A 16,813-nucleotide genomic window follows, 5' to 3' on the forward strand; every position below is an offset into this window, starting at 1 on the left:
CCATCCAGTTTCAACTTTTTTCTTAAGACCCATTTGCAACCAATAGTTTTACAACCCGGTGGTAAATCAACTAACTTCCAAGTTTTATTAGAAATTAGTGATTCCATTTCATCATTTACAGCCTCTTTCCAAAATATAGAATCATGTGAAGATAATGCTTCTTTCAAAGTGAGAGGGTCATCTCCAACATTAAACACATAAAAATCAGGACCAAAATCTTTTTCTACTCTAGCTCTTTTACTTCTTCTTAACTCAAAATCATTAACTTCCTTATTTTTTAAAGTAGAAGTAGAAGAACTAGGTAGTGACAAAATATTTTGTTCAATCCTTTGACCCCCACTATTTTTAGAATCAAAAGGAAACTTATTTTCATGAAAAATAGCATTACCCGATTCTATCACAATATTATCTTCAAGATTAAAAAATCTATAGGCTGTACTATTTGAAGCATAACCAAGAAAAGCACAAGTAGTAACTTTTTTACCCAACTTTGTAATCTTGGGATCCATTAGCCTCACAAAGGCTAGACAACCCCAAACTCGCTTGTAACCTTTCTACAATTCAAAAGGTGTCAATTTAGACTTTTTATGAGGCACACGATTGAACACATAACATGCAGTTAAAATAGCTTCACCCCAAAAATTTAAAGGTGCATGTGACTCAATAAGCATGGCATTAGTCAATTCAACCAAAGTTCTATTTTTCCTTTCCGCTACTCCATTAGATGAAGGAGAGTAAGGAGGAGTAGTTTCATGAATTATTCCCAATGATCTAACAAAAGAATTAAACTCATTTGACTCATATTCACGGCCTCTATCACTTCTAATTCTTTTTATTTTTCTTCCAAACTGATTTTCAACCTCATGGAGATAAGTTTTGAAATTTTCAAAAGCATCACTTTTATTTTTCATCAAGTAAACATATGTAAACTTAGAAAAATCATCAATGAAAGTGATAAAATATCTATTACCTCCACGAGTTAAAACTCCACCAAGTTCACAAATATTAGTATGAACTAATTCTAACAAATCAGTTTTTCTTTCAACTTGAAAATGAGGCCTTTTAGTGATTTTGGCTTTACTACAAGCCTCACACTTTTCAAAATTCTTTTTAATCATTGGAATTAATCCTAAACTACTCATGATTCCAACATAACGATCATTAATATGACACAAACGAGCATGCCAAAAATTGGTAGAAGAAAGCATATAAACAGAAGTAGAAGTTTTATTCATTTCAACATTCAATTTGAACATCCCATCACATGCATACCCCTTTCCCACAAAAATATCCTTTTTCACTATTACATATTGATCAGATTCAATAATCTGTTTAAAGCCTGTTTTATTAAGAAGAAAACTAGACATCAAATTTTTCCTCATAGAAGAAGTATAAAGTACATCTTTTAAAGTTAATACCCTTCCAGAAGTAAAACACAATTCGACATCTCCCTTTCCAAGCACTTGAGTAGTGTGAGCATCACCAAGCATAATGGTTTTGGGCTCCTCAAAATGAGTATATTTCTTAAACCAGTCTTTGTCATAACAGACATGACGGTTTGCACCAGAATCAGCCCACCATCCATCAACATTCTCAACCATGTTTATGTCGGTAATCACCGCCACAAAAGGTTCTTCGGTAACGTTTGCCTGAGGGTTAGGACCACGTTTCCGGAATCTGCAAAATCGAGCAATATGCCCACTCTTGCCACAAACAAAGCATGGTCCCTTGTCTTGAACTTGTTGATTTTGTGCTTGGTTATTTTCACCATTATTTTTCTTGGGAGGTCTACCATTATTTTTCTTGATTTTTTTCTTCTTAGGCTTCAAAGAAGTATTTTTGTGAGATTCAGGAGTAGCATTATTTGAAGTAATTAAATTTACCTTCGTTGTGATGTTGTTCTCTTTTGTTTGTAAAAGTGCATCTTGGCCCCTTGCCTCTTCTTCCATGCGGATTTTCATTATCAAGGCTTCAAGAGAGGTTTCCTTTTGTTTGTGGCGCATAGTTTTTTGAAATTCCTTCCAAGAAGGTGGAAGTTTATCCACTATGCCACAAACAATAAGGTTATCTCCAATTTAAACCTCCTCGGACCTAAGCTCTCCAACAATCATTATAAAGTCTTGAGCTTGGTCTACCACTGATTTGTTGTCCACCATTTGGAAACGAAAAAATCTACTAGCCGCATATTTTTTCGCTCCAGCCTCTTCGGTATCATACTTACTCTGCAATGCTTTCCAAATTTTCTTTGCACTAGAGTAAGTTCTTCATAATAATCATAAAAATTATCAGATAGACAATTAAAGATATAATACCGACACTTATAGGAATCACCATCGTACTTTTCCACTTTCTCTAGATGAGAAATAGTTTGATCATCATTCATAGAGGTGATGTCTACTTTATTAGGATTCTTCTCAGTTAACACATAAGAAACATTGAGAAGAATCAAGTAGAAAAGTACTTTACCCTTCCATCTCTTAAAATGGTTACCATTGAACCGAAATGGCTTGTTAAGGTCTCCCATCTTGACATCCGCGGTTTTATCAATTGTAGCCATGATGAATTCTCCTTAAAATTGTTAGTGAAAACTTACAAGATAACAAAAAATACAAGATTACAATTGAAAATAAAAATGAAGAAATAAATCTCTTCAGGCTGAGGCGCGGATATCTCGCTCTTTTTAAGGAGATTCAAGCCCACTGCAGCAAATGTTTTTAACCGGTCCAGCAGTAGTCCTCTTTGACTTGTCCCCTCCAGGATACAATAGCCTTCACAAAGAATAACTCAACAACTCTGGACAAGAGTTGAGTCCAAAGCTCCACAAAAAAGAACACCTCCCTTCAACTAATAAGAACTCTCTTTTTGACAAACCTTATGCACTCTATATTTTCTTGTGTATTGTGTGTACCAAATCAAATGAAGACCACCACTATTTATACTAGAAGAAGTTTTCCTATCAATGAATAAGAAGATAAATGGTGTAGTAAATAGTGAAGATAAATGGTCTTAGGAGTTACATAGGTTACAAGGATAATGGAGGAATTAAGAGTGACAATCAAGTGCCCACCAATGCCATTAACGGCTAATACCATCAACGGCATTTTGCAAAACTGATGTGCATATGGCACTAACTCCAATTTGGAGTAATATAAGATAGTAATGCAGCAATTATGATTGTCATTACATGCATCCAACATTTTGTAACATATGAAATGTGAGAAGTCAACCAACGGCCAGAAAACCAATGTTTGTGTGACCATGCAGAATATTGCAACATTTAATATATTTTAGAATATTAAAATGTCACACTAACAATATGTCTTAGGAAGGATGTAATAGAATTTATCATCTACGGGATAACCCATTTTCCATTACATAAAAATAAAATTATTATCATCAAACAGAGGGTTCTCAACATCTGATTTTTAGCTTTTAACTTATAAATCTGGAATGTTTTATCAGACTCATAAGGCAGGATTAAATGGTCATGGTGACAAATGTTCCTAATAATTTGTGGTTTTCCTTCCAGATTCTAGACATACGTGAGGTATTTTTTTCCCAAAGTTGGAGCATCATGATCAATACTTGTAATATGCAGCAGTTTCACAAAATAAAAATGTTTTATTCAGATTCAAAATGCATATAGGGAAACCCTGAAAAGAAAAATCTCAAACAAGTTAGACATGTTCAAGTGGTTGAACATTTCCACCATTAATCGGTAGGCTGGTTTGAGTGTACGTTGAAGGGTTAGTGAGAACACTGTTGATCCTCTTAATAGGGTTGTGGGATGTAAAAGAAAGAGTCGGTTCTTAACTACTCCCTGAATCTTCTCTTTGGTCATTTAGAGAAAGAATTAATCCTGAACTTAAGTCTCATTTAAAACATTGCCAGAACTAAAAGATATATAATTGAACTTGAACTAACTGGTACCTTCGATAATAAATCTCCTGCCACATCCAACTTTGCAGCAATATATGAAAGATGAGTAGTCTGTGATCAAAATGATCAATAAACTCAGACGGTCCTATATCCTCTTCTCACTTTGTACCACTTCTGAGCCAATAAAGAGAATCACACCAATAAGCAGGTGGATTACCAAAGGATCAAAAATAGAAATAAGTTCTCAGTTGGATTTCATTGCTGCGATGAAAGTATATCAAGCTAAGTAAACTTGAAGGTGTATTCAGTAACTGTAACTCTGTGGTTTTTGCCAAAGAAAATTCAAGTAATAATGCAACTAACATAAATCCAGTCCTGTTCAAAAATATTTGGAACAAAATAAAAACATCACATATGAAGATGCTTGATTGATAAAACAAATTTTGAATAGAAGATCTGCCAAACATCTTCCCCTGGTAATGCTAAAATCTTTCATTTATTGGAGTTCATCACTTGAAATGTGCAGCAGTTGCAAAAAAGAAAAAGAAGTTTTTATTCAAAATGCATATAGGAAACCACGTCTATTACAATATTTAACTATGCCCTTAATCTCCCATAAATGACCGATTAAGTCATGTTTGAATAGAAAGTAATCATGATTGAAGATTGTGAAGGGCTGAAAGCCAAGTCTATTACAATGTTTCTTGTTCTTCCTCTTCTTCTTCCTCTTCTTCTTCTTCTTATTCCTCTTCCTCTTCCTCCTCCTCCTCCTCCTCCTCCTCCTCCTCCTCCTCCCACTTCTTCTTCTGATGTATCTGGACAAAGTTATATACAAAATAAATTTGAAAAGAATTAGAAATAATTTAAACTTGTTTAAAGTAAAAAAAGGAAATCTAGAAATTAGAAAATTCCAATGAAGTCAAACAAAGAAGGCACACAATATCTCTATGAAAATGTCGATTGGTTCAGTTGAGGTGTTTTAAACATAAATTTGAAAGGAATCGCTGATCCTGACCTTAAGCCGCATTTAGGACATTACAAGAACTAAAATACAAAATTGAACTTAAACTAACTGGTACCTTCGATAATAAATCTTCTGATGTCATCCAACCTTTCTGCAGTAGACATCTGCTGAGCAATCGTTACATTATTAGAGGGTGTCTTATGGACACAAGCTAATGTTGGATGGAAGCAATACATGGGATAATCAACTGTGTTCAGGACTACAACATTTGTGTACCCATTGATGTTGGTATCATACTCGTATAGATCATGATACTATGTTGGGGGATGTCGTACCAGAATAGATACTTTCTTCTTGTCGATCCAAACTGGTAGTTTTTGGTTCCCGATTCAATCTTCACCTTTCCTAAATGAAGAAAGAGAGTGAAAGAGAAGATATATCGCCATCCGGACCTAAAATGAAGTTGTCCAAAGTTTGGGAAACCCTCCAACGGTTACTTGCTCCATCATAAGTGTCAATGACTATGTACTTTCTGAAAATGCATACAAGGGTAAGTAAACCTTGCGCCCTCCCTAGCCATATATCGTTACCACTCATATCCCTACTAGTCAAAAAATTTCCATAGCTGAGAACATAATGATCAATAAACTCCGGACAGTCGATGAGTACAACCTCTTCTTTCTTTGTATCAAGATCTAGAACACTACAGTCACTTTTGAGAAAATACAGAGAATTGTACCAATAAACAGGTGGACTACTGTAGGGTAAGGATATGAAAGTACTGGTTCTCAGTTGGATTTCACGTCACAAGTCAGATCGCTCGGATGAAAGTAAGTGAAATTTGTAGCACAAGTTGGAATTTTCCACAAGGTTACTTATGGTTACCAATTTATATTGATCTAAATTAGGGTAATCAACCACTAGGCCTGTCTTTTTTAACTCATTTCTAGGAAAATTCAGATATGGAATCAATTTATGCTCTCCAGTTAAGGATTGAAAACACAGTAACACCTAATTCTCTCAAACTCAAAGAGAATCAGACTATTACATGAAGCCAAAATATATACGCCATAACATAACGTTGTCACATATTGAGTGATAGGGTTTAGGGAGACTTTTGGGAATTGTTTGAGTAATCTTCCATCATGTACTAAATAGATGAGATGTGAAGAAGTGACTTTTTGACGTTGGAATAAAGTTTTGGAAAATTCAGTATGAGATATCCTACCTTTAAAATTCTTGGATAGAAGTTTACATTGAACAAAAAACTTCAATGGCAAGCGGGAGATGATCTCTATAACCGTAGTATCCGGCATTTCAATACTTGCGTCTGAGTGAACGGAATGAAAAGAATATTTTTGAAATTTATGAACTAATAAGTTTTAAATATTTCTTTGATCCATAAATAATGTCATTAACAATAGAATGAGAGGTTCTAAGTTAGATTATAATTAAAATAGAGGTATATCATTCTCTTTTTTAATTGACTAAAAAGTGAAATAATATCATATAAATTAGGGAAAAAGGTCTGAAATATATCTGAATTTTGACTGAAATTGTTGTAACAACAGGGCCTAATACCCCCCCCCCCCCCGACACTATTTGATAGTATATTTAAAGATTATAAGTGCCCAGCTGGACAAGTTACTATTTATAATGATGCAATATTTATGATGTCTACGTGACACCTATATATCTTAAGAATACACTATTAAATAGCTTAGGAGGAAATAGGTCCTGCCCAATGTTTGGGGTTGTTATGGTAATTTCGATCAAAGTTCAGATATATTTCAAACCCTTTTACCTATAAAATGGGACACAAATAATACCAGCAGTGTCTCGACTTCAAGGTGCAATTTTAATAATTAGGTAAAAACAATTTAGTATGGTATATATTCTATAGTCTATATAGTGCTCACTATTAGTTGAATTCTTTTTCTTGATCGACTTAAATACAATGACTTTCTTTTCCTCCTACCCTATGACTAAAAATATAAGGAAATTGAGGACTTCTGTCAACCTAAAAATGGCTATGATGTTAGAGGCAGAGACTTTGCTGTAAGATTATTAATTAGAAGCCACCAATTCTGTAAAATAAAATTTGATTAACCAAGAAAGAAAGACTTCAGTACAACAGACGATAACTAACTGAGAAAAAAGATAAAAATAAAATTGTTATGTTTATTTGGTGAAGCTATTTTGATTATGAGGCTCACAGATTGATATTTCCTCCGTCCCATATTAGATGGACATCTTACTAAAAATATTTGCCTTATTATGAAACTATATAAAATAATGAGAAGAAAGTAGGGAGAAGAGAGAAGACTTATTATTTCTCTTGGGAGATGAATTTACAGTGAAGAGAACTCCTTTATTTATAGGGGAAATTTGACTTGGTCCCAAAGTTAGGATTCCTAAATATTCTCTAAAAGACAGATATCCACTATATTTATAATACTCCCCCTTGAATGTTTAATTCGTAGAAAATGTGCCTTGTTAAAAACCTTACTATAAATAGCTTTTTTTAAAATAAAAAAAACTCTAGTGAAGGTAAAGAGTACACCTATCAAATAATACGCATCTAGGTTGCTGATTTCACGTATCAGGACACTTCATCCAATACTAAGTGCCAACGATCGTTAGTCAGTAATATAACCCAATTAAATGAGTTGGGGTCGAATCCCACAAGGAGTGGTACGTGTTTGAGAATCAAGAGCGAAGTACGAATATGTTCAAGTCAACCATAAGAATAGATATTTACGAATAAGAACGTATTTCAAATTAGGGGTTGACACAAGTGTTAAATAACAGGGCAGTTTTGATTTTAACTATCAGCTACAACAGCAACAAATAACATGAATTAACAAGTAATGAGACGGGTTCTTGGGATGTGATTGGATTATAGGCTAAGGTAGACAAATGAGTAATTGCAATTGTTAGTAAATAGTTGTAAATCAGTGAATAAGCTAGACTTTAGTGGGGATAAACTTTCTCTCGAACAATTTACCCCGAATCAAGTTGGTTTCTCTCGAACACCAACAAGTAGCATTTAGGAACAACCTACACTTTAGTCCATTCACTTTCTCGAGCTGAATGTGTGGAAAAGGGTTTAGGATTCACTCTCTCGAGCTGAACCCATGACAACGCAATACCCACAGATCATCAATTCAGAAATCTTGGTTTTAAAACCTCTCTCTCGAGCAAGTCAAAAATACAAAGGTAGAGTTGCATTTGCAACTACAACCCTTTAAATTAAACCACAATTACTAATTGAAATCACTTTTAAACAACATTTAAATTATCAATTAGCAATACCCATACACCCTAAGAATTGGGGTTTTAGATAGACATCATAAAAAGATAGAAATCGTTACCAAATTGTGTTTCCATCAATTAGGTAAGATTAATTTCGCCTTTACAAAGATCCAAATTGAAGAATCTCAAAGACCCACTTCCAATTTCTTAAAAATAGAAAACATCAATTCTTCAAAGCTAAGGAAAATATTGTCTCACTACTCTCAGTTCAAACTCAAAAATTACTCTAATGAATGTTCAGAATAAAATTTTGATACTAAATATAATGTTTGAAAATGTATTTATAGTCGCCAAAAATATGTTGCGAAGGTCCATTCGGCACAGTAAGTTGGGATCATCGTTCAACTCGGCGATCCGCCCTTTGGTCAGTTCCATCGCCTGCATCCTCAAGTTCTGTAACTTTGGGCGATCCAACACTACACTGCGGAACAGTTCGGCGACTTGCCGACTGGTCCTTTCTCTCGCCGACTTGATTTTCTCCTTCAGGGCTTGGCACACTGTAACTTTAGGCGATCAACATGCCTTCTTTTCTTCGTTCTTTCAGTTGCCTTGTTCCTTTTTGTCCATTAGTGTCCATGCTTTGTTCCTCAATTCAAATACCTGGAAAACAAGGATTTTACACCAGTTATTGGCACAAAATAAGTATTTGAGGACACTAGATATATCCAAATAAAGCCCTAAATGAGTTCAAATTATAGACTCGTCAGTTACCTCATTAAAAACTTTACAAGGAAAACCAGTGGGACAAAACCTCGTAAGGAAAAAAGAGTACAACGTGTTTCACTCCCCCTAATGAAAACATCAATCCAAAGACTTGAATCTTTGCATTCCAAGCTTGTGCACCATCTTCTTGAAAGTTGTAGTTGGTAGAGACTTGATGAATAGTCTGCCACATTGTCACTCGAATGAATTTGTTGCACATTGATATCACCATTCCTTTTGGAGCACATGTGTGTAGAAAAATTTTGGTGAAATATGTTTCAAACTATGTCCTTTTATGAATCATCCTTCGTGATCAAAGAATTCTGCAAGTTCCTCACTTAAATTTCTTTAAGCAAATAATCTTTTTCCTTTTGGAAACTTTTCAAGAGTTCAATTCAATTTATCAAATTGCATGATAATATGAAAAATTATTGTTGATATAATCCATATGAGGATTATAAACAAGTTTTCCAAAAACATGCATATGTTTTAGATCATGAATCCTTTAGGAAATTTCATATCAATTTTGTCAAGCAACAACATTCAATATTAAATGTATGGCATCTTCTAGTGTCTAGACTGAAAGTCAAATAAGCATTATGCTTACCAAGATGCATCATTTAACATTTCACTTCATAATTATTTCTACACCAAACATGCTTTGATAGATTGTAAAATATTGTGCTATATTGTATAAAATATATCATAATTGAGCTATAATTTTGTATCGGTTCATAATACGACATTACTTATTGATATCTCATCACTTAATTATTTTCATGTATGTACCCCTTTCAAGAGGTTTCATGAAGTTTTATGTCATAAGCTATTCAAGAGAACATTGCCTCATTATTATGATCATTTATTTTGATTCTTTGACCCCCCCCCCCCTCCCCCCTTTTCAAGGATTATTCTATTTAGAATCTATTAGTCTATTATGCTTCATGCATCTTAGAGACTCTATCCTTTAGGAACATTCAATAGGAGCATTTACAACTCTTGTGTAGCTTCTTATCTCCCCCTTATGTTAGACAAACTAACTATATCTCAACCTATTTTGGAGAATCCCTCTTTTGTGCATCATGGTATATTTACTTATCTTTTACTACACATCAAAATTATCAGATGAAAAATATTTGGTGCCTGACCATAAATCAATGAGAGAAAATTGATATAATTTATTGGTCTGATTCATACAACTACTTTAGTATGTAATACATTATATTTCAGACCATGAAACATTGTTCATATACGCAATGATTGACTATTTATCTGAGGCGTTGAATGTCACATCAACTTGGATATTTATCAATATTATCAAGATGAATTGTCTTGATTTCAGATTGTGAAAGTTGTGCTCTTAACTCAATTATTTTGCTCAACAATTTTGTGAATGTCAAATTGTAGGTTGATAATAAAGCACATGTGGTCATCTTATTAATGCATTTAATTCAACAAATCACATGACAGGTAAACAGACTCATATTCACCTTTTAAACTTTTTCAGAATTTAGAGATTTAGTCCCAGCATTAGTCGATTTAATCAACTTATCACAAAAACAAGCAACATAAAGAATTCTTGAAGATTCTTCTAGTTTTTCAATGTATGTCTATTACTTATTATGCACATCTTTGAGATGGTCAAATCATTCATGTCAACTAATAAAATTATTATTACTTGTAAACTCCAAGTTTACTATATCATATACCTTTTGCTTTAGTAAATTTCTAATTTACTTTTATATGAACAAATTTCAGATTTATTTCTTCTCAATTACTCTACCTCTTTTGGATGTGAATTTTGATTCATCACAATTTCACATTTGAATTGATAAGCTTTATGTTACATTATCACATTCACTTCAGTATTGAATTTAATCAATCCCAATCAATAGACAATAATCATTAAATTCTTAGAATGAAAACTCGTGTTATAAAGGCAGATCAACATAATATGATTATCAAAAAAATATGTCTGTAATCATATTATTTGTGCCAACAATTTTACAAATATTAAAGTGCAAGATGACGATAGGCACACATGAGAAAATCTATAAGAAGGAACATGAAGTATCTAGACACCCCGACTTTTAAAAAACGTCTAAATTAACTCGTATCTTCGTGGAAAGACAAGGAGGGTGAGTAATAAATTAGAAATGATGTGTTATGTGATATTTTAAGTGTTCAAGTGTGGTATCTCAAGTTTTGAAGTTAGGTAAGTGACAAAATAAAGGTTAGCGAAAGTTACCGTAAATTCCTTTTTAAAGATTTGTTTGAAATTTGAGCCAAATGTCTTAGACATTTTCTCCCAATCTATTAAGATTTATGGTCCCCGCGAGCTATGAAATCTAAGGTCTACGAGTCTAGTTTCCAAAGAATCAAACCGTTCGTTCATTGGACTTCAGAATAGAGAAATATTCGCATTTTCGTGGGACTGCGCAAGAAGGCACGTGAGGTGGGGCCCTAAGTCGGTGGAATGTTACATATATCTTCTCCTTCGACTTTTTTCACCATTTTTAAGCTAAAAACAGAGAAATTAGAGAAACCCATTTCTAGGATCAAGTGAAATATAGATTTTCTCGACTCAAGTCCTTGACGAAAGTTGTTCTACACGTTGGGCTCATCATCGTGGTATAATTTGCTTTATCGATTGCGTAGCATATCACACTTTAGTGTTGGGACAGCAAGGGTTTGGATATATTTGAAGGTTTTGAAGCGTATTACGACCTAAAGATCGAGGTAAGACCCTTCTTTCATTGACTCTAGCTTTTATAAGCAGAAAATAGCAATTTGCGATGGAAATACATATATTTTATCGTATTGTCATGGTATCTTTTATTTTTGTGTATTGATTATGGTCCTACCTTGTTGTAGTATCGAGGGAGTATTGAGTAAAAGTCATTAGGCCACATGAATTTAGCGAAAAAGGTATGTTAAGGCTATTCCCTACTTACAACATGTTTCCTTAAAGCTTAGAAGTACTGTATTTGGGCTGTTATCCTTGATATACTTGTAGCCGTGATTGTTGATTGTTGGCTGCTCAAGTTGATATAATCCTCCCTTGTCAGGATTCTTATTCAGTTAGTAGCGTCCATATGTTGGACACGAATTAGAGGCTATTTGTATAGGTTGCTTATAACTAAATTGCTCGCTTTTAGTGGTTGGATTGTTATTATTGTCGTTGTGGCTATTGTGGTTAGCTGCAGGAATGTGATTTATGCCTAGAAGGGCTATGTTCTACCTACAGGGCTATATGGATACCTAATAGGGCTATGAATTCCCTATAAGGCTATATTGACGCCTAAGAAGGCTATGTGCTTCCTACAGGGCCATGTTGTTTCCTAAGAGGGCTATGAGTTGTCTATAAGCTACGTTGATGCCTAACATAGATATGTGCTACCTACGGGGCTATATTAATGCCTAAGAGGGCTATGTGACTGCCTACGGGGCTAGGGGAGTACTGATAGGGGTATATAGGTTGATTGGCACCTTCAGGGCTTATGGGGGCCTGAGTAGGTGGTCTTGTGTGCTGTTTGTACCTGCCGAGCTTATGGGGGCTTGGTTAGGTTGTTTTTTTATTATTTTTGATAAGTTTAGATTTAGGAGCAGGTCAATACACTTATCTTAGCCTTGATTTATTTATTGGATTATTCCAGTATATCAGGATACCTTATCATAGTCTATTGCCTTTCATACTCTGTACATTATTTTGTACTGATGCCCCATGGCCTTGGGGGCGCTGCATTCATGCATGCAGGTTCTGACAGACGACTGAGTAGACCTCCTCAGCAGCAGGATTGACTTTTATCCGGTTGGCTAGCCCCTTTCCTCCGGTGCTGCCAGAGTTGGGAGGTTTGTTACTTTTTGTTGTATATATCTTTATGGGTAGGCTGGGGCCCTATCCCACCAATCTTTACTACTCTTAAAGGCTTGCAGACTAGTGTGTGGGGTTTATAGCTACGTTATGGCCATACTGGCCTATGTTGTTGGTTTGCGGAAGCTTGTGAGCTGTTTGATGTATTGTATTGATATATACCTACTTTTTAGTTTTGGTATAGATATCATGGTGGCTTCAACGGACCAATCAGGACTTCTGTGCTAGTTGACTATTTATTTATATGATCTCCTGGGAGTAGCTGTTTCTTTTATAGATCAGTTGACAGTGGCCTTGCCGGCCGATGACTTAGTTTTAAGCTGAGATATACTTGTTTGATTTCTTGATTGCGTGTGGCTGCCATGCGCTAGTAGCAAATGGTTCAGCAGGGTCGACTCGAGCCTGAGTTTTGGCATTAGGAGCCAGTTGCGCCCCTCGAGTTTGGGGCGTGACATAACTTGGTATCAGAGCAACGTCGTATCCTAGGGAGTCTGCAAGCCATGTCTAGTAGAGTCTTGTTTATAAATGTTTTGTGCACCACATTCGATAAGCAAGAAGCTGTCGGGCATGTTAGAATGACTATCCTTCTTTTGCTCACCTCATGCTATAGAGCGGTGTCTTAAGGGTTTGGGTTTCTAGCTTATAATTGATACTTGTATGCAGATAGAGATGACTGACACTAGACAAACCACAACTAGCCAGGGGCTAGATACAACTGCAAGCGAGGGTACCGACAAAGCACTACAGGTGGAGGTGGCCCATTGTGAGACCCAGGGGAAGACATCTTCTCAGCCCCCTATAGCTTCTCCACAGCTTCAGGAGCCTCCAAGGGCTGCAGGACTTCCGGCTCATCCAGCAGTACCACCTCTTGTTCCTCCTATTCCATCTGATCAAGATTTCAAGAGTGCAGTATATATGTTAGCATAGTGCCAACCAGTTGCGCCAAATATTGCCAGACCTTCTGAAGGGCCCGGAAGTTCGAGAGTTCGTGAATTTCTTGCCCTGAATCCTCCACAGTTTACAGGGACAGATCGCAAAGAAGACCCTCAGCACTTTGTTGATCAGTTTCATAGGATCTTCAGAGTCATGCATGCCTCAGCGACTGAGTCAGTTGAGTTAGCAGCATTTCGATTGCGTGATGTTACAGTTTTGTGGTATGAAAGTTGGGAGAGATCTAGGGGAGATGATACATCTCTACCCACTTGGGATAGCTTTACATAAGCTTTCATAGATCATAGAGATTAGGGATGGCCGGGTGGACCAGTTTCTAAACCTCCGACAAGGTGGCATGAGTGTCCGAGGGTACAGACTGAGATTTGATTCATTGGCTAGATATGCACCAGCATTTGTTGATACGATGCATGACAGGGTATGTAGATTTGTGGGAGGGCTTAATTCAGACTATACGAGGCTTGTTCTACCGCTGCGCTAAATGATAATATGGATATCTCGTGGATTCAGGCCTTCGCACAGGGCATAGAGGATCGCAGACATCTATAGTATACGAGTGAGAGGGTCGAGAGAGAAAGAGACAGAAGAGGGCTAGGCCCGCTGGTTCACAGAGAGATTTTTAGGGTGGTCCTAGACCTCGATATTTTATTAGGCCACCTAGACCTCCACCACAGCAGTTCTAGAGTAGTAGATTTGATCATCAGGAACAGTCAGGCTTGCAGCAGCAGAGGGGTTCAGGCCAGGCTAGGACATCCCCGCCGCATTGCATTACTTGCAGTAGGATGCATTTCGGGAGGTGCAGACAAGGTTCCACAAGTTGTTATTCTTGTGGACAGGAGGGGCATGGGTGGAGAAACTGCCCTACCGTAGGTCAGGGTGGTACAGGTCAGTCGACCAGGTTAGCAGTAGGTTCCTCCTCATCAGCACAGTCTACAGGGCGTGGACCCCATACTTCAGCATGTAGGGGTAGAGGCGGAGGTAGAGAGGGAGCATTTAGTTCTGATAGTGGACAGAACCGTACATATTTATTAACCGGCCGACAAGACTCAGAGTCATCACCAGATGTTGTGAGAGGTACATTGATTGTTTGCTCCCGTTGTGTTTATGCTTTGATAGATCCTGGATCTACTTTGTCTTATGTTACTCCATTTATTGCGGGGAGGTTATGTATAGTAGCAGAGTCATTAGATCGACCCTTTATTGTATCTACACGAGTTGGTGAGTCTACTATTGCCAGGAGAGTCTATCGAGGTTGCACGGTAGAAATTATCGACCGTCAGACCTCTGTAGACCTGGTAGAATTAGAGATGATTGATTTTGACGTCATTATAGGTATGGACTGCTTAGCATCTTGTTATGCTAATGTTGAGTGCCGGACAAAAAATGTTAGATTCCACTTTCCAGGAGAGGCAGTTCGGGAATGGAAAGGCAATACAGCAACGCCGAAAGGTAGGTTTATTTCCTATCTTAAGGCAAGGAGGATGATTACCAAGGGTTGTATTTATCATCTTGTTCACGTTCATGATATAGATGCAGAACCACTGACTATTCAGTCTATTCCGGTAGTTAATGAGTTTCTAGATGTATTTCCAGACAAACTCCCTGGTATCTCTCCAGAATGGGAAATTGATTTTGCTATGATATGCTACCACGTACACAACCCATATCTATCCGTCCTTATGGAATGGCTCCTGCTTAGCTAAAGAAGTTGAAGGATCAGCTGAAAGACTTGCTGGATAAAGGCTTTATTAGGCCTAGTGCTTCACCATGGGGTGCACCAGTGTTATTTGTAATGAAGAAAGATGGCTCAGTAAGAATGTGTATCGATTACCAACAACTGAATAAGGCAATTATAAAGAATAAGTATCCCCTTCCGAGGATAGATGACTTGTTTGATCAGTTACAAGGTGCTAAGTGTTTCTCCAAGATTGATTTAAGATCAGCTACCAGATACGAATTTGGGAGAAAGACGTTCCAAAGACAGCTTTTAGAATTAGATATGGAAACTTTGAGTTCTTGGTAATGTCTTTTGGACTAACTAATGCCCCAGCAGTGTTCATGGACCTGATGAATAGTATATTGAGGTTGTATCTAGACTTGGTTGTGATTGTATTTATTGATGATATTTTGGTGTATTCACGTTCAAAAGATGAGCATGCAAATCATCTGCGAGCAGTCCTTCAGGTTCTTCGAGATCGAGAACTTTATGCAAAGTTTTCTAAGTGTGAGTTCTGGTTAGACTCTGTAGCTTTCTTAGGCCATATCATATCAGATGCAGGCATTGCGGTTGATACACAAAAGATTGAGGCCGTAAAGACTTGGCCCAGACCCATGACTCCGACTGAGGTTCGTAGTTTCTTAGGGTTAGCTGGGTACTACAGAAGGTTTGTAGAAGGATTTCCTTCAATTTCAGGCCCATTAACGAAGCTGACTCAAAAAGCAGCTAAGTTCCAATGGACTGAGGCTTGCGAGCACAGTTTCCAAGAAAGGACTGGGGACACAGGTTAATCTTAGTACTGCATTTCACCCTCAAAAAGATGGCCAGGCTGAGCGCACAATTTTGACACTCAAAGATACATTACGAGCGTGCGCGCTAGACTTCAAGGGGATTTGGGATGACCACTTACCTCTTATAGAGTTCGCATACAATAATAGTTATCATTCCAGCATCGGGATGGCACCTTATGAGGCTTTGTATGGGAGAAAATGTAGATCCCCCATTGGATGGTTCAAGGTAGGTGAGTCAGGGTTGATTGGACCCGACTTAGTCCAGTAGACAGTGGATAAAGTTAAGCTCATTCGAGAAAGGCTGCTAACAGCTCAAAGCCGACAGAAGTCATACTCAGATGTGCGACGAAGGGACTTAGAGTTTTGCGTCAATGACTAGGTATTCTTAAAAGTCTCGCCTATGAAAGGTGTTATGCGATTTGGCAAAAAGGGAAAGCTTAGTCAAAGATTCATTGGGCCATACCGGATCCTTCAAAGGGTAGGACGAGTGGCTTATGAGTTAGAATTTCCTTTGGGGCTAAAATATGTTCATCCAATTTTCCATGTATCGATGCTACGGAAGTGTGTAGGAGACCCTTCTCGGGTTGTCCCAGTTGAGGATGTTCAAATCACAGAGGAGC

At 36.9% G+C, this 16,813-nt stretch overlaps 1 pseudogene; it reads right to left on the reverse strand.

Annotated features, from left to right (window-relative positions):
• Positions 1–4,571: 4,571 nt before the first annotated feature.
• LOC125833789 (uncharacterized) lies at positions 4,572–5,440 on the reverse strand (annotated as a pseudogene).
• Between the last annotated feature and the right edge of the window lie 11,373 nt (positions 5,441–16,813).

The sequence above is a fragment of the Solanum verrucosum genome, unplaced genomic scaffold (genome assembly GCF_900185275.1).
Source record: "Solanum verrucosum unplaced genomic scaffold, falcon-dt-bn FXZP01000107.1, whole genome shotgun sequence".
Taxonomy (NCBI): Eukaryota; Viridiplantae; Streptophyta; class Magnoliopsida; order Solanales; family Solanaceae; genus Solanum; species Solanum verrucosum.